At 42.7% G+C, this 21,995-nt stretch overlaps 1 long non-coding RNA gene across 1 annotated transcript; it reads right to left on the bottom strand.

The window, feature by feature from the left end:
- Positions 1-3,200: 3,200 nt before the first annotated feature.
- On the bottom strand, positions 3,201-14,468 carry LOC125617119. Its single transcript, XR_007347992.1, has 3 exons — positions 14,278-14,468; positions 7,742-7,879; positions 3,201-4,767 (listed from the first exon to the last, which is right to left on the bottom strand). It is a non-coding gene; the product is annotated as an uncharacterized LOC125617119 (long non-coding RNA).
- Positions 14,469-21,995: the final 7,527 nt, after the last annotated feature.

The raw sequence follows: 21,995 nt of genomic DNA, 5'->3' as shown, positions 1-21,995 counted from the left end.
AGATACAAGACAAAGCGGCTGTGCCCGAAGGCTGCCCAGCTGCCTGTAGTATTTCCTTGTCTGCTCATTCTCCCACCTGCTAGAAACAAAATTCACAACTTCCCTTCTCCTCCATCTGCCACTGCTCACACCTTTAGCTAATGACCTTGCTTTTCACATCTCTGAGAAAATGAAAGTAATGAAAAGAGCATTTTTATGGATTTTCACAAATATATCTATAAACCTGCCAGCATTTTCAAACAAATACTCTATCTTCCCTCCTATTAATAATGATGAATAGTCCATTTCTTATCTAAAGTTGTTATGGATTGAATGCACCTCCAAAATTGCATATGTTAAAAAGTCTTTTTCTTTTCATGCGTTGAAGTCTTAAGCCTCCCCACCCCCACCCCTACCCTTGACTGTGACTTTATTTGGAAATACAGTTGTTGCAGATGTAATTAGTTAAGATGAAGTCATACTGGAATAAGGTGGGCCCTTAATTCGGTATGACTGGTCCTTTAAACAAGGGGGAAATGTATTCACAGACAGGTGCACAGGGAGAATGATATGTAAGAATGAAGGCTGAGATCAGGGTGATGAGCCAGTAAGCTGAGGAACAGTGATGGTGGACAATGTCCAGCATGCCACCAGAAGCCAGTGGAGAAGCAGGGGACAGGGACGGAGTCTCCCTCACAGCAACCAGAAGAGCCAGTCCTACAGACATCGGATCTTGGACTTCTAGTCTCCAGAACTGTGAAAGGATAAGTGTGAATTCTTTAAGCCACCCAGTTTGGGTACTTTGTATAGCACGCTCTTTTTCTCCGAAAGTGCTGGTTTTCCCTCACTACTGTGTCATTCTCATCAGCATCCACACAGGATGTCAATTATCCCATCTTAAGAAAAAATAACGTTTCACTTCCTTTGGCCCTTCTTCTCTTTAGCACCACCCCTTTTCTCTGCAACACTGCAGCAGAAATTCCCTGTCTCCAATTCTTCTGCTCCTGTTTTCTCTTAAAGGTATTCAAATGAGTCTTTCGTGCTTATCACTCTATATAAAGGGTCCTTCTCAGAGTGTCCAGTGATTTCCCCATTGCTAAACACAATGGTCAATTCTAAGTCTTGCTCCTACCTGAGCCACCAGTGACCAGTGACGTTGGACTCAGGGGGTCACTGCCTTCTCCCTGAGGCACTTCCTTCCTTGGCGTCTGAGAAGGAGATGGTAGCCTCTTGTCCTGGTCCTTCTCCTCTGACTTCTCATTCTCCTGGGGCGGTTGCTCAGCTTTTCTCAGACTTATGGAGTTGGAGGCCCCTGGCCCTGGGTTTTGTGGTTCTCTGTACATGTTTCCTTGGTGAGCTCATCCAGGCTCAAGACTTCATCTACTATCTTTGTGCCAAAGACTCCTAAATTTACATCTTCAGTTGGGTCTCTTCCCTGAACTTCATACCAACATGGCCAACTGTCCCCTCTAATAGGATAAACGTAGCATATCCTGAATAGAACTCCCCCTCTTCCTCCAGCATTGCTCCCTACCTTAGTGAAGGGCAGCTCCATTCTTCCAGGTGGTCAGGCCAAACTCTGGTATCATTTTTAGCTTTTTGTCTTCTGTCCTACCTCAGATTCCCAAAGTCAAGAAGCCCTACTGACTCTACATTAAATGTATCTGAAATCCAAACCTTTCTCAACCTCTTGTGCTGAGCTATCTATCATCGTCTCTCCCCAGAATTATTGTGATGTCCTCTGCACTGGTCTCCCTACCTCGACCCTGGCACCTTGTCTATTCTCAACACAGCAGTTAGATGGAGCCCATAAAACAAGAGTCACATCAAGTCAGCTCCCTCTCATTGTCCTCCAGTTGGTCCCTTCTTGGTCTTGTTCCACTTGAAAGAAAGTTGAGCTTCACGGTGTCTCCCCACAGGGTTTTCTCTTCTTGTCCTCTGATCACCCTTATGTCTCTGACCTCTCTATCCTTCACCTGCCTTCACTCCAGTCACAAGGCTCCTCCCTGGTCCTACAGCACCCAAGTTGCTGTCACTTCAACATCTTTGCAGTGGTGGGTCCCTCTGCTCCAGACACTGTGCCCCCAGGTGTCCATTGGGATCACTTTCCTACCACTTCCATCTCCACCCAGACATCATTTCCTCAGTAAGTTCTCTTGGATCAACTGTTGGATATTGCAGTCTCTGTTCCCCTCCTCTTCCATGCCTCATCACCTCCTAACATAGGAAGTATTTATTTGCTATGGTTATTATATGTGTTCTGTCTCCCTATGTCAGAATATAAGGACTGTTTTTTCTGTTTCAATTCCTTAAGTATGAAATAAATATTTGATAAATGTGCGTTGAATGGGTGAATAAGCACGTGAGTGAATATAAAATATTTAGAACAAGGTCTGACACCAAGTAAGTGGTTAAAAATCATCAGCCATCATCCGCATTACCACCATCCTTCAGATCCAATTTTGCAGCTTAAAGCTATAGGATCTTGGTGGAAGACACCCCGGGAAGGAAAGACGACCGTTGAGGGGGAGACCTGGGAATACTGGCAGGTTAATGAAGCTTGTCCAATCGTCATTTATTTCCCCTTGACTTTGCTGGGCTTTTTCAGTTCCTGTCCAAGTGCTCTCTTGTGCCAGCCTTGGATGGATCCCTTGGATCTATCCTGGCAGGGCTCTGCTAAAATCACAGCTCTGGGCTTCTCAGGAGAACCACAGGCCCAAATTAGCTAACAGAAAAAATAATAACCTCAAAGAAATCTCAGCCTATGCCGCAGTCTGGCTGGGCACAAATGCCGCAGTCTGGCTGGGCACACAATCACGAGCCACCACACAGCTTGTAGATTCAAACAGCAACTCTTTATTCCGGAACTCACACCAGCCGTCTACAATCACGTTCTGGGGAAATCCACGTTCTCTGCCCAAATCCACCTCCACTGGGCTTCTATCTCTCAAAAAATACTGTCTGAATCCCGTGAGAACTCAAGGGGAACTTAGGCAGCAGGATACGCCCTATTCCCAGCAGGAATAATCTTAAACCTTAAACCTGGAACCTAAACTGGGAACGCCCTAAACCCGATTATGTTAAACCGGGAACACCCTAATCCGCCCTGGTCCTTGAGCAAGGTCAACTACATTCAATGTCACTGCAAAATGTCAGCAACATGGGGTACGCTGGCAAGGAAATTGTCATACCTACTTGGCTAATGGCTCCCAGCAAGCCTATTTCTGCTCTTACCTCATTTCCAGGCTTTTTCCGTCATTAAAAGTAAATAAGAGAATTAAGTCCAAACCAAAGAGCTACTAGTAATTAATGCTATTAAGCAAAGGACAGGCAGATTCAGCACAGTCTGTAGGATCATTCTAAAGATCAGAAGGCAATCCAAATAATTTTCAGTATGTTTTGATGGAAGGGTTTACAAGGGAACCTTGTATGTGTGACATACATGTTTAAATCCCTGGCTGTGATTTAAAAATAAGAGTGTAGGGTGCATGGGCAAAAGTGGTGAGGAGGGAGATGGTGACTGCAACGCCAGCTTGGAGTAGAAAAGGGGAGAAATGGTCAGATTCAAGGAGGGTCATGGAAGTGGAATCCATCAGAATTTCATGACTGGCTTGAACTGTGGCCCGAGGGGTCAAAACCAACTACAAGTTTTGGGGGCTGAGCTCCGGGGAGGACAAGAGAGGGCTAATCGGGAAGGAGCCATCAGAGCAGCTCACGGGACCTTGGGACACTGTCAGTGTTCAGCAACGCAGGTTGCACTACTGTTTTGTACATGAACATGGAGCCCCTTCATTTGGACATGTTTTCCTGTTGTCTTAGAAATAAGAGGAGAAACCATCCTCAGATCCTCACTCAGTAATTCTTCCCCTTCTTATCTTTTCACTCTGTCCAGGAAAATGAGTTTTGGGAATAATTTTCAAGGTCAGTGCCCTCCACACACCCAGGCCCTCTTTGGGGTGAACCCAGCCCCTTACATGAGGTCTGGTCTGAAAGCCTGTTTCTATTTAAAGCCGCCCAGTAAGAGGAGTTGAGGAAAGACTAGGGGCAATATTTTATACTTCTAAACATGTGGGGTATGGAGGCACCCTGTTTAGAGCCCGGAGTCCTCTGGTCAGGTGGACTTTGGCTGATGCTCAGTTGCGACCTTAGCTCCAATCCAGAGGCAGAGCCAATCCAGAGGAGGGAACTCCTAGAGATGAAGAGGGGTTAAGAGTGGGAAATGGGAATGTAGAGTCCCCCAGCTCCTCGTTACTAGTGTTAATTCACTCTACCTACACAGCCTAGGGTTATGCAGGACCATGTGAACCAGCAAGACTCAGTGAAACCTTGACTAGATTGCTTAGGGTTATCCATTGGCCTGGGAGACTCAGGACACCGTGGGGAAATAATGCATACAAAATAAAAGCGGGGGTGCTTCAGTGCCCGGAAGGAACCAAATGAGTTGTCCTGGCCAGGGGCTCCAGCCTGTGACCCTGGAAAGCCTGTGCAAGAGCAGTGTTTCAGCCTGTCTTCAGAGGGGAGCTATGCTACGAAGCGCTTTCTGCTAAGTCAAGGTGCAGTCAAGGTGGTTCCTTAATCACTTCACCCTCATCCCTCATCCCCTTTGCCTTCTTGAAGAACAAAAAGATATGGAATTAATGCTTCTAGCTGGAAGTGTTGGTAACCCTGGGAAGGTCCATGAGAGTATGTCAGGCAGGTGGTCTCACAGGCATTGTTGAAAGGTTGAGGACAGCCATCTCAGGATGTAGGAATCCATCTGCCTCTCAGACCAAGAGGATCTGACGTCTTCTGCAAACAGAACAAAGGGAAGCAAAGAAAGAAGGGACTGAGTGACAGGAGAAGAGGTCACTGGGAAGCTCTGCTGCTCTGTGCTTCACCTGTAGCAGCAGATGTAGCATTAACATAGGGAAACTTGGTGGTCTTCCAAGATCACATGCCAGTCATTTTCACTTTCTTTTTTTAATTTTCATTTTTTTCCAGTCATTTTAACTTTTTAGGAAAAGTATTTCAACCTTTGAAATGTTCCTCTATGAAGAGAAGATAGCCATTTTCTCTCAGGAAACCTGGTCTGGAATAGACACTTCAGAATGTGAGGTGGGATGAGTGATTCTGACCAGGTAGCACATCTCCGGTGCAGGGAAAGAGCCTCAAGCGCAAAATTTAGAGATCTTTTTCCAGTTTGGGAGCTGTCAGGGGCTGCACTGAATCTTTATGGACACATCACTTTGGTTCTTTATGCCTCAATTTCTTCATCTGTGTAATGGATGAGAGAATCCTCTGGCCTCTTCAGCTAATAATTCAGTTCCATCTGCCAGCACAGTGGAGGCTGTATCAGGAAACTATAGCTTGGAGGTTAGGAGATGACTTACCTTGAGTTTACAATGAATTGCCATTACTGTGACCTAAGAAAGACCAGATAATGACCTGAGCACATTTATATCAGCTAGGTACTGCTGCATAATAAGTCACACGATAACTAACTATCTAGTATTTTTTCATAAACCTACAGGTCACCTGGCTGGTTCTGCTGGACTCTCGGATGAACCTGACCAGTCTTGCCTGGGCTTGCTTTGTGTGTCTGTGGTTGGTCAGCTGGTAGGTTGCTGGGGACTCTGGTCAGCTTTTTTCTACCTGTCTGACCCATCTCTCCAGCAGCCTAGCCCAAGCATGTTCTCATGCAGTGGTAGAGTTCCAGGAGAGAAACCAAATGCTTTTTAAAGCCTCTGCTGGCATTAGTTTGCTACTGTTACAGAATTGTCCAGCATAAGTCTCATAGCCGATCCCCAAGTACCAGTGAGAGAGAGAACCCAGGGCACAGACACAGGGAGACCCACACAAAAATTAATGTGATCAGTCCTCTACAAAGGTGGCCAAGGAGTGGATGAATGTAAGGACTTCGAGGGGAAAGGCAGAAGGTTGAAACCAGCTGTGACCTCAGCACATCTCAAAAAGTTGGACTGCGTAAAAGGGTTTCGAGAAATAAGAGGCTTTGCTTTAAGTGAGTTGGAATTTGTTCTTGAATAGGTTCAGGTAGCCCCAAGCCTGCATGACCAGGAAACAAGATGAGACCTGGTCACCACACTGCACAGTGAGGTAGGGGACTGGTGGGGAAGATGAAAAGCCAGATGCAGAACAGAGATTTTGGGAAAGGGGAACTCAGATCCCTTCACTGCTTTGTGGTCAAAATCCTGTTCTCTAGAAACATCTCATTTTCTAGAGCTTATAATTTTCTGTTTTATTTCTATTATTTTACATCCTACTTAATCAACTATGCTACAGAAAACAAGAGGTGAGGAGTAGGGCTTCAGCTGGGGGAGGTCAGGAAGCTGGAGGCCCAGCAAGTGGACATGGTGAGGGTAGCGGGATTGGAGGGCGAAACCCTGTGGGGATGACACTCAAAAGATGCCCTGGGATGCCAGATCAGCACCGCCATCTTGTTCGCATCCATGTGATCATGCTTTTCTCCCCACATGCTTTGGAGGACTTTGTGTTCTGTTTGAACAATGGTGGTCCCAGTGCCGCCAAGTTATCTTCCCAGAGAAAGACTGAAACGGAGGAAAGAGGACAACGGGCAAGGCCAGCCCCACCTGTGGTTTTCTGTGGACCAGGGTCAAGACCTATGGACTCTGTTTGGAGATACCTTCTCCATATTTGTGAAGTTTTCAACCCTGAGTCTGTGTGTCCTGCCACAAATTCCATAAAAACCATTCAAACAAAAACAGAAGGAAGAGTGTGTCAGTAGAGTACTTCATCGTTAAGACAAAGTGCTCAAATATGCTTCCTGATTTGATTCTCTAATAATCCTGGACTGTCAGCTCTATCGTGTCTATTTTATTCATTGTATCCACAGTGCTTGGGGCAGTGGGTGGCACATAAAAGATGCTCAATGTATGTTTGTTAAAGGAACTCTATGAGAAGACAGGAGTCATAATCTCCATTTTATATCAGTGGCCCAGAGTCCCTCAGTTAATAAATGGCAGCCAGAACCAGACTGAGACTCTTAATCCCAAGCTCATTGCTACTTCTTTTGTCCTATCATGCTTCTAGGTTACTAGCTTCAGAATGCAAAGAACCTTACAGGCATGAGTGTACAGAGCAGCTGCCCAGTGCAGAGAAAAACAGGCAGACTCTCTGGGGCTTCCTAGACAGAGAAAGATCCACAAATGAGACTCAGGACAGAGATGTGGATTCATACCTGGCAGGAAGCCCCATTTCCTTCCTGTGCAGCCAGGGCATGGTCCCAGAAGGCAGGCGAAGACAATGTGGCTCTTTAGCCTCCCCTGCAGCAGAGTTTCAGAATGCAGCCTCTCTACAGGGCTGAGGAAAGCCAGGAGCCAAAGGATGTCTCACGTGTTCGGATACACTCACCTAAATAGTGGGACTTATCACCTCCACTACTTCTTCTCCAGAGGCAATAACTAAATCTCTAATCTTACTACAAATTAGGAAGCTGCTGTACATAGCTGGTCATGAAGCATGAATACAAAACATTGGTTTCTTAGGACTAAGAAAAACCCTAAGTTGTCTATAGTGTGGGTTCCTGAACACATGGTCTGAGGAAATGCTAAAATAAGATGCATATGATGAACATTCTGGAAGGAGGGTTCATAAGTTTCATCATATCCTCAGAAAGGTTTCTGATTCAAATTGAGCTTCATGACAATCTAGAATGACCTCTTCAGTCCCCTAACTTCCCAGTTTTGCTCAGAGCTCCAGGGATGGTCCTTACAAGGCAGCTGATACAGTTTCCTGTGATCAATACCTGTTTGGGAGAGAGTGAGGAATAGGGAGTTGGTTCCACTGAGACCAGAGCAGAGATTCTCCCTTCAGGTGTCCAGCACATGGCATCTTTGAACCTCAGCTTCAGGATGAAAATACTGAGACAGTCTCCAAGACACACCTGTAGGCATAAAGGGATCGCTTTTAAATTTGTCTATCTAAAGACTGCTAATGACTAGACATTTCATTGAGTCCCCCAAGATGAACTTTTCAAACAGAAAATGGAAACACATGAGAAATTTAAGTGATAAAGTCTGACTGTATATCTCAGAGAGATTAGGCATGGAGCTGGTGGCACCTATCAGCCCCCAAATTCTATGGACCAGCCAGGAAGAGGTGTAAGTAATGAAGACAAAGGCCCAAGTTGTACTGAAATACTCTGCTGCCATCTGGTGGTCACTATTATTACTGCACCTTTCAACCATATTTTGGTGTTCTAATCTTTTCAAGCATCGCCAAATTGAAGTTAAAGTCCCACCTTTTCCTACCTGTGAGCTGGGCCTCAGGCCTTGTGTAATCAGTGTGTCAAACTACTTTCCAATGACAGAGTCTGGCAGGCAAAGGCCGTCCCTCTTATTCCAGAACTCTTTTCAACTCTGCACAATGTCTCCACCTTTAACCTTCCCTACCACCTTTTCCCTTCCCCAGGACAGAAAATTTCCATCTGAACCCAAGGTCCCTCCTCTGTGCTGCCACAGTCCTCTACATTTCCCTCCATAAAAGCATCCTCCCCACCAAGTGATCAATACTGCCTTTCACTGAACAAGACGCTTGATCCAGAGAGTGTTCACACTGTGACCCTGGGCCTGTCCTGGAGCCTCACACCCATGCACGAATGAGTGACTAGCACCATCACCCAGGAAAGCCATGCTTCGTGCCTCTGAACCGACAGCACTCTTGCCACACCCGCCTTCCCATTCTGTGCTATGAGCCTGGAGAGAATGAGATGTGATCACATCATACTGTACTCAAAGCTGGTAGGAGGCCCAGTATTGAGCAAAAGCCTTACACACAGGTGCCCTAAGGGTAAAGAGAACACACTGGGCTCCATCTGTGAAGCTCACAGCAGTTTCTGAGATTTGAAGGTGAGTTTAGATGAAACTTGGTTGAGGGCATTTTGGCAATAGGAAGAGCCAAGCTTAGAGGTGTGAGCAGACAGGAGTATTAAGTGTGGACCTGGAATACAGATTACACTCAAGAGTTCAAGGGACAATCCAAGAGCTGTGCAAGGGCCAAATCACAAAAGGTATTTCATGACAGAATGTGGAGCTTAGCCTCTGTTCCTAGGGATCAGATCCCCATGAAGGATTTTAAAGAAGATGGCAATGATGGTGGGACTGCAAATTGGTGTAACCACTCTGGAAAGCAGTACGGAGATTCCTCAGAAAACTTGGAATGGAATCACCATGTGACCCAGTTATCCCACTTTTTGTCATATACCCAAAGGACTTAAAATGAGCATACTGCAATGACATGGCCACATCAATGTTATAGCAGCTCAATTCACAATAGCTAAGCTGTGGAACCAACCTAGGTGCCCTTCAACAGATGCACGAATAAAGAAAATATGGCATATATGTGTGTGTGTGTGTGTGTGTGTGTGTATAATGGAATATTAATCAGCCATAAAAAAGAATAACTTTATGACATTTGCTGGTAAATGGATAGTGAAATAAGCCAGTCCCCAAAAAAAACAAAGGCTGAATGTTCTCTCTGATATGTGGATGCTGACTCACAGTAGGGGGATGAAAATGGAGGTTCACCAAGATTGGACAGTGGAGAATGAGGGGGAAGGAAAGAGGGTGGGAATGGGAAAGACAGTAGAATGAATTGGACATAACTTTTCTATGTTCATATATGAATACACAGCCAGTATAACTCCACATCCTGTACAGCTACAAGAATAAAAAATTATATATATTATACGTCACAATACATTCTATTGTCATGTATAACTAAAAAGGACAAGTAAATATACTGTAAATAGGAAAAAAAAGATGAATCACAGATTGGAGGGGGGAAATCTTTGCAAAGCATATATTTGATAAAGAACTTATTCAGAAAAAAAGAAAGAAGACAGCAATGAGACGGGGTGTGGGCAGTAGTGGAAATGATGGGCTAGAAAACACTGAAGAGCATGGCCCAGGGAAAGTCTGGGGTGTCTCTTGGAAAAAATGGCTTCTGATGCAGATTCCTAGGCCTCCTGCAGAGCTTCTGACCCAGTGGGTCTGGACAAGGGCCCAGGGTCTGGATATAGGCCGTCATCACTCAGGAAGAGCTTTGGGTACTTCTTCTACAGATGGCTCTTGGAGAATCACTGATAAGAGTGAGAGGAGGAGAGTCCGGGACAGAAGGCAGCAGGTCAGGCCCGGAGAGTGAAAGGGCCAAAAAGAAACTGTCAGTGGTGTCAGAAGGAAAGAGACAAGCGTTTCCCCTCAAACTGAAGAAAGATTGTTCTAAGAAAGGAGAAAAGAGTTCACAGAAACCCATCAGGAAAGTTAAATTAGCTATGAACAGAAAATGGGTTGATTGGATTTGGGTAACCACAGGGTCCTTAATGTTGTCTGGGACAAAACATCAGACAAGAGTGAGCAGGAACCACCCAGAGAAGAGAAATATCAACATTTAGGAGAGGCTCCTCTCTCTAGAAGCTTGGCTGCTTAGAAAATGAGAAGGACGGAGCCTGATGGGGAGGGAGATGCTGTGCTGGAGAAGGATTTTGTTTTTCAGACAGGAAAGTTGGTCATCTTCCTGTGCCATGGAGGATGAGCAGGCCAAGTGACACGCAGCAGATGCAGGACGGAGGGTGCAGGGCTGGAGAAGGGAGGCGCCTACATTACACTGTGGAGTTACACTGGCTGTGTATTCATATATGAGCATAGGAACCTCGGTCCAGAGCCCCAAGGGAGGAGGGGCAGGTGGCCAGGACAGGGCAAGTGAAGTGGAAGTACATTTGCAAGTTGAGTAAAAGTGGAGAAAACAGATGTCCAGATGACAAAAGCTCTCTGGGTAAAATCTGAGTTGATATGATTATGGCATTTGCTGGTAAATGGATGGAAATTGAGAATAACAGGCTAGGTGAAATTAGCCAAATGCAGAAGCTCAAAGGTCAAATGTTTTCAGGATAACATAAAGAACCAAACAAATATAACTTAATAAACAAGCAGAAGGTAGTCTAGTAGAGCAGAGGAAGGAGAACGGGAGAGGGGCCTTGGGTATAGGAGGGAAAAGGGGATCATGAACTGAATGAAATCGATTTCAATATATGTGTGAGCTTGTTGGGATGAGCCCAACGACTATTTGTAACTATAAAGCTCTAATTTTTTTAAAGAATTTTAAAAGAAAAAAAAATAAAAGCAAAGTGAAATTCTATTGGCAACAACAACAACAACAAATTTGGTACGTGTAAATACAGGAAGGCGATTGAAACTAATAGTAGTTTACAATTAAAAGAATGAAGGAATGGTGTTCGCCCTTTGACTTAAAAGCGTATGAGGCTTGTAAACGCTAAGAATTCGAGGTTCTTGATGTGGGTTCTCAGTGGCAGATTCTAGCCCACCCTGTTTCTCCCTCCCTTTTTGAAGAGATGAAGGCAAAGCAATGACAAGGGTGTCACTGTGGAAACAACTCATCCTATACTCTGCTTTGTAGATTTTCGTAAAAGACACTTATTTGCTAGCCTTGGTATTTTAGTCACAATTGGAAACTAATTTTTTGTCATGTATCTCAGAACTGGTTCCACTAAAAGATGTCATCATGAATAAGGCTCATACACATCCCTGATTTTGTAAGAATGGAGATCTAAGACACCCCCCCACACACACCCCTCACCCCCACCCCACCCCCGCCAACCCCTGGGTCACACTGGGAGATTCTGATTGCCTAGGTCTGGGGTGGGACTCCGTGAATCATCCTGGTGATCATTTAGGTTTGGGACACTCAGCTGAGAGACAGGTGAACTAGATTTCAGGCAGCTGGTTTTCAGCCTAAACTATTACGAACACAGAGGACTCCGTGCTTCACCAGCATTCAGAACCATCAGACAGGGCCTTCAGAAAACATAACAAACTTACATGCTTGAAACCATGGCTAATGATGGTTTATTAGGGGCATTTGTTGATATTGTATGTAAAAAAGTAGAGAACCACATGCTGCAGTCTCAGCTGCCTGGGAGACTGAGGCACTCTGAGCCTCAGAGTTCAAGGACAGCCTGCACCACATAGTGAGAATGCATCTCAAAAAACAAAACAAAAGATAAGTTACTTAGATTTATAATACTCTTTTTCTTTAAAAAAAAATAGTTTTCAAAATAAGTCTGATTGGCATAATCTATACCTAACCTATTCCCTTTTTTTTTTTTTTTTAGTGTGACCAGTCATTTGCAAATGACATCTATATATAAAGATGTGAAGAGAGACTAGTAAAGTAGTAAAGGAACTTTGGAACTAACTCATTGGACCCAGAGCACATAGTGCAAATGAACAAGTCATTTATCATCTTTACCCTTTAGGTTTAATTTTTTTTTTTAGTTGTCATATGTCTTTGACACACAATTTACATACCATTAAGTTTTTCTACTCTAAATGTACAGTTTGAGGGTTGTTAGTAAATGGATACAGTCATGCAAATATCACCACATTTTCAGACACTTACATTGCCCCCACCTACTAAGCTCCCCCCACCTCCTGTTTACAGTCTTCCAATCCCAGCAAACCTCTGATCTGCTTTTTTGTCTCTCTTGTTTTGCTTTACTAGAAATTTCATATAAATGGAACCATAAAATATTTAGTCTTTTGTTTTTGGCTTCTTTTGCTTGACATAATGTCTGTGAGAATCGTCCCCATTGTTACATGTATACATAATTCATTCCTTATTTTTAGCTCTTAGACTTGAGTCTGCAATGCATTTTTAATCAATTTTTTGTGCATCATATGAAGTGTCTAAGTTTATGTATTTATGTATATATGCATTTATTTTCACATATGGAGATCCAGTTGTCCCACAACCATTCAAAAAAGACTGTCATTCCCTATTGTATTGCTCTGGCACCTTGGTTGGAAATCATCCCACCATAAATGTGTGGACTTATTTTTGGACTCTCTCTTCTGTTCCACTGATCTACATGTCTGTCCCTATAGGAAGGGTAAGTCTTGGTTTATAAAACCATTGTTTCAGTTACATATATTAAGTTGTTCTATAAATTGTATCTCTTATTAAGGACTGTGGTAACAATATTTTTTAAAAATATTTTTTTAGTTGACAATGGTCCTTTATTTTATTTATTTCTTATTTATATGCAGTGCTGAGGATCGAACCCAGAGCCTCACACATGCCAGGCAACTGCTCTACCACTGAGCCACAACCCAACATTTATCTAGGCAGTGCTGGATAATATTCATAATGAAACATAAAAAAAAAGAGTCCAAGAATAAATGAATAGACTATTGGGACCCACAAAGATCATGGAACTGAGTACAGACTCAGGCTTTGCACAGGGGAAAACTGAGGTCCACGGGGAAGAAGCAGAGGAAGTCCAGGTACCCTTTCTCCTGGAAGCCCCATCTTCCCATTGCCCCACACTGCCTCCCTGCCCTTCAGCAACCCTCTGAGCTGTTTCACCTCATGGAGGTCCTGCAGCAGAACTGGCAGATCCCCCGTGGCACAAGACTAGGCAGTAGCCCACCAGTGCTCCTGTCCTGTTCTGTACCTCCCACCTCTGAACCTCACTGAAAGTCACCCTGGATACTGCAGCGCCTTGGTAGATCCAGACCCAGACAACTGCACCCTTTGCTCCTACCCCCTCATTCTACAGGGTGGAGGAGATGACATTCCTTCAGGGACTCTTTTAAGAATGGAAAAAACACTTAGCAGTGCCATGGACGTCAAATGGCTCTTTCACAATGGTGGCATTTTACTGAGAATTATGTAAATAGCCCAGTAACATACAAATTGAATTTCCCCCAACTTGCCCAGCAGTGCAATAGGTCAGGGTTATGAAGACAGGCTCCCACTCAGCCTTGCCACCCAAAATACTTAAGAAAGTTATTGTCTTCCCATCCCCAGAGCCTTCTTACTCTGGAGCACTCTGATTCCTCTCAAGTTCCAAGGGCTCCTGCCCTCGGCAGAGCAGTGACTGGCTTGGCTCTATCCCTGACAGGCTGGCCTTGCACATGACAGGAGAAGTCAATGCCTACACCCTGTCAAGCAGCGCAGCATGTGTTTCCTCATTAGTTCATTCACTCATCCATATACTTGAGCACTGCATGAGAGCAGGAATACAGTAGCAAACACAGAAACTCAGTTCTACTTTCAAGTCCAGAGAAAGAACTTTTTAGCACTCTAAGTCAGCAAAGTTTTTGGATGGGGTGAGTTCCCAGCAGGTGTACAGCAGAGATTGATTGAAACTCAGCATCAGATGAAGAATTGGGTGGTTGAACTTCAAGATCCCTCCCAAATCAAGCTTTAGGGAGGCAGTTATCCCTGCACCTCTGCCCCTGCTCCCTTCCCACCTCCTCTCACCAGTATAGATGTCTTTGGTGTCACCTGCAGGAGCTGGGAGTCAGAGGCTTTGTGGTCCCTGGAGAAGCAATGACAGGTCCTGGAGAAGCAGATGCCACCTTTCTTGCCTGACAAAACCCTCCTCACTATCGATTCTCTTTATTTTCTGGCTTCTCTGTTTCCTCAAAGGAGATCTGGAAACTTTTCTCCTGAGTGAGGATGAACCGGAAGAATAAAACCAAACCACTCACACAAATGCAGAAGTTCTAGGTCAGATGTCTTCATTGGGGAAACTTGCGCAAAGCCACACAGGAGTTATCTGCATTTTTTTTTCTTGTAGCTGAATGCAAATCTACAACTTCCTCAAAATAAAAAATTCAAATGCCCACAAATTCTTAATAGTTATACCATGATACAAAATATCATTACAGGAAGACAAGGGAGGGGATGTAAGGGAACTCTATTATTTTTGCAGGTTTTCCATTAATCCAAAATTACTTCAACATAAAAAATTTAAAAACTTTTTTTAAAAAAATGCAAACAACTATTTATTCATAAGGTAGAGGTGTAGCACTGAATTAGGAGTTGTAGTCCACCTTTTATGTGACCGTGGGAAAGGCCTTTCTCTGACCCTCAGTTTCCCCATCTGTAACGTGAAAGTATTCAACAAGATGATCTTGACCCCTCCACCATGTACAACCTATGCCATCTGTGGTCCAATCTATGGTCCCACATCTGTATCCCTGCTCCCCTCTTTTCTTCATCTTCTTCCAAGCCTAACTCTCCAGAGTCCCCATATATAATGAAGGAATAAATAACATTTACTTTATAAAATCATCAGGCTAAAAATCAAAGGAACAGTAGATTCCAGGAGGCTGATCCACATTAGGTGGTCAGTAAACATCATGCCCTTGCCTCTTTCCTTTCCCTCTACACAAAGCACAAAGCAGCTATTCAAGCAGCTGTGTCTCAGCTCTCAGTCCCCCAACAAAGCTTGAAAGATCCTCTGGGTGCTTGGCAAGAAGCAAAGTGGAATGCTGGGGCCCTCTGTTTCCTTTTAAGTTGGTTCCTTAGAACAGCAGTTTTCAAACTTGAGTGTGCCTTGAAATTGCCTGGGGACCTTGTAAAACCACATATTGCTGGTCCCCATCCCCAGAGTTCTCATTCCACAGATCTGGAGTGGGACTATGTGAATTTGCATTTCTAGCAAGTTCCCAGGTGGTGCTGATACTGCTTGAGCCCAAAGGACAGCTACCTCCCCAGGTCTCAGAGAGAAAGCAGACTTCTGGGAAGCTTGGCCCTAGGGTTGGGAGCAAGAGCTCTGAGCAAAGGAGCTGGGGATCCAAGCCCAGGGAGAGAGTGAGCTGGGGTATCTCAGAGGGAAATAGTAGAGGGAGGAAGTGGTGCAGCCTTTTCTCTTTTTTCCCTTCTGACCCACAATGTACTACATCCCCAACCCACTCTGAGTCAGGTGAGTTTGGAACTCAAGTATAGAAAGATAAGGATAGGGGTCAAGCTGAAGTGTTGAGTTTAAGGGAAGGGGGGAGGGAAGGGAAGAGTAGAGAAAAAAACCCAAACCCAGGACACACGAGCTGGGAGGGACATAACAACTTGGTCAATTCCAGACTGGGTTGTTGGTGGAAATGTTCCTGGGTATATGGGGAACTGCATAAGTCAGAGGTTGCCTGTGGCAGTGTTTGTCAACATCCATGCGTTGTGTGGTAAATGAATAATAGCTAACTTTTATTAGACATTTAAGTAAGTGCCTGGCGGTATGCTAAGTATCTTCATGAAATAGGCATGATCCCCCATTTATTTATAGTAACTGCATGTTACACAGATACCCAATGCATCAGACCCTGCTCTATGCAAGGATTGCTTCCTAATCTCCCGGGCTTTGTCATTTCCTATAAGCTTTGTGACTTTCAACAAATCAACTTTGAGCCTTAGTTCCTCTGCCAACTATAGAAGTTATGTCAAGCATTCTCAGAAGGACTTTGAGACTCAGATAAAATAGCAAGTGGAACTACTAAGCAAAATGCATGTTGTTATATAAATTTCAACCACCAACCTAACGGTTACCAGTAATGATACTTCTGACATTCACAAGGATACACACTTAGAGATCTTACATTTGGTCCTGGACATCACTGAGTTAATATTTTCATCCTGTTTTAAATAAAACTATTACTCACTGGTGTAACTAATGTTTTATTATTACTAATTCCAGAACCATTACGCCATGGAGCCTGAGTTTGAAAAGAATTTAATTGAAGACCAAAACATGCTCAGTAGCAAATGCCTGTTTTATAATATTTTCTGTTCTAAATTCTAACTTGGTACAAAAAGTTATTTTGGTACATTTCATTTTTCAGTGTGTGATAGCCAGTGTTTCCATTGTACCTCTGTGGAGAATGCTGAAACGTTCAGAAGAGACGTGGTAAGAGTTGTTCACCTTTGAACAGTGTCAAGAGCAGGACTGGGCAGTGCCTGGAGTTTCCTCATCATGGCGAAGGAAATGAGCTCAGGCCAGTTACAAGGGACACTCGAGATATTAGGCAGGACTAGAGCGGTGTCCACCTGTTATGGTTTGGGTTTGAGGTATCTCCCAAAAACTCCTGTTAATGCAGGAAGAGTCAGAGGTAAAACGATTAGATTACGAGAGCTGTGTCATAATCAGTCCATCCGAGTTTGAATGGACTGACTGGTGGTAACTGTAGGAAGGTGGGATGTAGATAGAAGGAAAGGAGGTGGGTCACTGTGGATGTGCCCTGGAAGGACTTTTCTTCCCATGGCCTCTTTTTCCCCTCTCTTTCTCTCTTTCCTTCCTGGCTGCCACAAGAGGAGCAGCTTCTCTTTGCAGTGCCCTTTCACCATGATGTGCTGCCTTACCTTGGGCCCAGAGCAATGAAATCAGTTGTCCATGCACTGAGACCTCTGAAACCATGAGCCACAAATAAACTTTTCCTCCTCTTAGTTGTTCTGGTCGGTTATTTTGGTCACAGCCATGAAAAACTATCTAAAATGCCACCCATTCAGGGAGCTTGGGTTCAGGCCCAGTGCTCCTTGTCTTACACCATATACATAGGACATTTGAAAGAAAGACATGTCTCTTTCTGTCCCATCAACCTCACCTCACTCCCCTTCCAAGGCCTCTCTTTCGTATAGGTGTATATTAGTAATAAACCAGGAAATTCGCCTTGAAAATCAAAACTAGTCAGAGTTGGGGAACATTGGAGCTCAGCTAATACTTTCTTTGAGGTATAGAAATTTTGATAAAGCAAGACACCTGATCAAGACAGCATCACTGCAAGGGGTTAGGACCCTTGCCTTTTTTCCACTGAAGATGTGAGAGGAAATTTCACTTCTCCTGAGATGAAGATAAATGCTACCATCCATGGCCCTAGAACTCCCTAAAGAAGAGAGAGCAGAAACAAAAGGTACTCAGGGTACAGCTGTCAAAGGTTGGCGGGTGTGCCTCCAGAACATCATAATGTGGAAAACTGTGCATGTTGGGGGAGGGGTCCCAAATCTACGTTGTAATTCATGTCCTTGAAGTGTTGTTCAATTAATAGAAATATCAGTCATTGGAGGTGAATGAGGTCTTAGTCTATTTTTCAAATGGGGAAATTGGATTTCAAAGACCAAATGTGACTTGTTCAAAGTCAAATACACTTGATTGTGACAAAGACATTATTAATAATATTTAAGTAATAAACCATGCACCAAGTATAGTGGTAAGAGAATCTCATATGATTCTCCCAACAAATGAGGAGCAGGGCTGAGTGAAGGGAGACTTCCCCTAGGTCAAACATCTAGGATACATAGAGTCTCCCTTCACCACTAGATATGTTAGGCTTCAAGCTCATGCTTCTGGCTCCATCCATTATTGCTTCTCAGTCTGTGTTTAAGAAGGATTGCTGGTGCACACAGTAAAAGATGAATTTGAAAAAGGGTCTTAGAAAAAGGAAAACCAGTTCAGTAGTGCTCAGAAATTTCCAAAAAGCACAGCTATAGCTTCAACTAGAACAGTAGCAGAGGGATGATAGGTAGAGCCATTTTAGCATTTGACCCATCCACTGCTGAGACCTGGCATGGCTATTAATAAGAAGATAAATGACACCACCCCCAGGAAAGTTCGCATGACCCATAATATACATTCTGCAGGAAGTCATACCAACTGTGAACAAAATGGTTAAGGGTGTTTTTAACCTTTCTCTGACCATGATATATCAGACCTGGAGTACATTTCAGATACAGCTTTGAGCCAGACACACAGGAGCATGTCAATGTAAGTGGGTAACATTTTTAAAATATCTCAAACCAATGAGGATGAAAATGATATAAATGTATCAGGGACATTTTCATAGAGATTTTCACCTAGTTTCAGCAGGCTCTTTCTGGAATGTCCAGTTCAATATCATTTCTGATTTTATTCATTTGGATACTCTTTTATCGATTCAACACATATTTATGGACTATAAAGCACTCCTAAACATGTGAAGCATTGTGCAAGTCACCTTGGGGGATTCAGCAAGGAGGTAGTTATAGGTACATTCTTCAAGGAGCTGAAAGTTTGATAGGAAATACAAGATACAGATATAAATAACTATAACACAAGTGGACAGAGATAGATAACTGAAAGAGAAAATCTGAAATGGTACTTCTAGTTGGAGACATGTAAGGGAGAAAGCAGTTCAGAAGACTTCCTAGAGGAGATGGCAGATAAAAAAAGTGATTTTGAAATTTTTCCAGAATGTTTACAGAATTTCTCTGCAGTTCTCGGGGAAACACTGGAGGATAGATTGAGAAGGTATTGGGATCATTATATCACAGAAGAGGGAGCTCCAGGAAGTGAGCTTATTTGTAAACATTCATACTACCAGAAAGAAAGGAGAAAGTAGTACTGAATCCCAGATCTTCTGTTCTCCATCCTATTACCATTTAAGTTATGTTTCAGGAGTATTTAGAGAAATCTCTTTCATATAGCATAGGTCCCCTTCCTAATTCCCAATGGGCTGCTTTGCTTTTCTCAGATGCTGGGAAATGACTGAACTGACTTGACCAATTAGCTATTTGATGGAACTTTTGCTGAACCTGTTCTCTGGGCAGCTGGGTGGATTCACAGAGCCCCAGGAGTTTCCTGTTGGAACTATTGTCTCAGAAAGAGTGTGGAATGACTATCAGAGTACTTGATTGTTTTTTTATCAGAAATACAAGCATGAGACATATTCTGGAGTGTCTGTTGACATATTCTCTATCTTTTTTATTTAATTGTTTTATTTTTTAAATGCATGAACAGCAGAATGAATCACAATTCTTATTACACATATAGAACACAATTTTTCATATCTCTGTTTGTATATGAAGTATGTTCACACCAATTCATGTCTTCATACATGTACTTTGGATAATGATGTCCCCCACCATCATTGCTAACACCCTGCTCCCTCCCTTCTTAATAGGCAATAGAACATTGTGGTTAAGATTACAGATTCTAATACCACACAAACATTGCCACTTGCTAGGTGTATGATATTAGACAACTTACTTAACCTAAGTCTCGGTCTTCAAGTCTGTGCATTGCAAATAATAATAATAATAATAATAAGGCTGAATCCGGAGTACTTTTAGCTTACACTAAGCACTTGGTATGTGTAAAACTCTTGTTTTAATTATGTCTTTCCTAACCTTCAAAATAACATACACTCTTCTGCTTCTAGTGAAAATAACTTTTAAAAATAGGAACAAATGAAAGACTTCTACATATTTACAAAATTTTGAAAATTCATCACCATCAGACCCACATTAAATGAAACATTCAAGGAAGTCCTTCAGACAAAAGAAAATAATACCCAATGTAAATATGCAACACAAAGGAATGAAGAGCACTAGAAATCATAACTACATGGGCAAATACATGAGGCTTTCTTAATTATCATTTAAATCTTTAAAAAATTAATTTCCTTCTTAAATTAAATAATTCCAATGCATGTGAAGCTCATAACACTTAAAAAAATTATTGTCACATTGGTATAATGATGCAGGGCAGGAAAATGAAAATATGTTATTGTAAGGTTCTTAGGGTACACATGAATTAGTGTACTATCATTCAAATTATACAGTGATAGTTAATTCACAAAGCAAACAAAATAAAGAATTATAATTCATAAACTAACAAAGGAAATTTAAAAAAAATAGTAAGTATGTTATTTCTAATGTCCGTTAATATAAAAGAAGTCAAAAAATAAAAGTAAGAACAAAAAGAACCAAGAGCAGATGGAACAAATAGAATACAAAAAGCAATATTATAGACTCAAACCCAACAATATTAATAATCACAATAAAGGTCATTTGTCTGGGTCAGCAAGATGGTAGAATAGGAAGTCCACTGACTGTTTCCCCCACAACAACAGGAATTTGGTCTTCATACATGGACAAAAATGTCTTTATGGGAGCTTTGGGACCCAGGGTTCTAAAGGGAGAAATGACTCCATGTGCCCTAGAAGGTAGGTTTTCCAACCTTAGTCCCTCAGAAAATCCTGAAACTCACCTCTCAACCCTCTCATCTGGGTCTGAGAGCAGTCCTGCTTCAGATGAGGCACACTCATCCCAGCCCTCCAGAGCTCAGTCTCAACTGAAGGCCTTTAAGCCGCTCTCTGACTTGGTCCCTCTCTCAGCCATAGTCCAAGAGCAGTTCTGATTGACTGGGGCCAACTCAGTGGCCCAGTGGGAAACTTCCCAGGGACCCAGAGGAACTCACAGCTGGTAACAGACCCACCATCTGTGGACCCAAAAGGCAAACCTGAAATAGAACCTTATTTCAATGCCAGTTCTATTGACCAAGATCCTAGAGGCTGTTCAGTCTTCCCAGGGACTAGATGATCCATGCCCACTCAGCCCCCTGGTAACAGGCCCAACAACTGCAGACACCTCTATAGTCTCAGAAAAAGCTATGTGACCCAACTTCACTCAATTAGAAGCCATCAGTCCAGAGACCCAATAGGAGAAGGTCTTTATCTGCTGAAAGCAGTCTTTAAAAATGAGAAGAAATGTTAGCTCGTTTGTAAAATGACAGGAATAATGAAGAACAGGAGAACATGGCACCACCAAAGGAAACTCCAGCAATCATTCCTATAGAAATGTAGACCTATTTGTTGCCTATTAAAATACACAAAGATATCTCTTGAGCCAAATGAGATGAAAGAGAACATAGTCAAACAATTGAAATCAGGAAAATAATGCACAAACAAAACTAGAAGTTAAATAAGGGAACAGAAATCATAAAAAAGAATCAAATAGAAATCATAGAGTTGAAGAATACAATAGTAGGACTAAAAGTACAGAGTAAAGCTTAAACAATAGAATCAGACATATAGAAGAAAGAAACAGCAAACTTGAAGAGACAACATTTGTAATTAGTCAATTAGAGGCACACAAAATATAACAACTAACAAGAGTGAAAAAAACTATAAGGAAACTATCAAGCAAATAAGTATATGAATAATTGGAGTTCAGGGAGAGAAAAGAGGGAGAGAAAGAAGGCTTATTTAAGGAAATAATGACTAAAAACTTCTCATGTGTTGGGAGAAATATATTGAAATCCAGAGTCCTGAAACTTAAAGGACTCTCAGCAAGATCAAACCAAATCAGAACATCTCAAGACACATTACAATCAAATTGTAGAAAGGCAAAGGCAAAAAAAAAAAAAAAAAAAAAAAAAAAAAAAAAAAAAAAAA

The sequence above is a fragment of the Marmota marmota genome, unplaced genomic scaffold, assembly GCF_001458135.2.
Source record: "Marmota marmota marmota unplaced genomic scaffold, marMar, whole genome shotgun sequence".
Lineage (NCBI taxonomy): Eukaryota > Metazoa > Chordata > Mammalia > Rodentia > Sciuridae > Marmota > Marmota marmota.
This window is presented reverse-complemented; position numbering and strand designations above follow the sequence as displayed.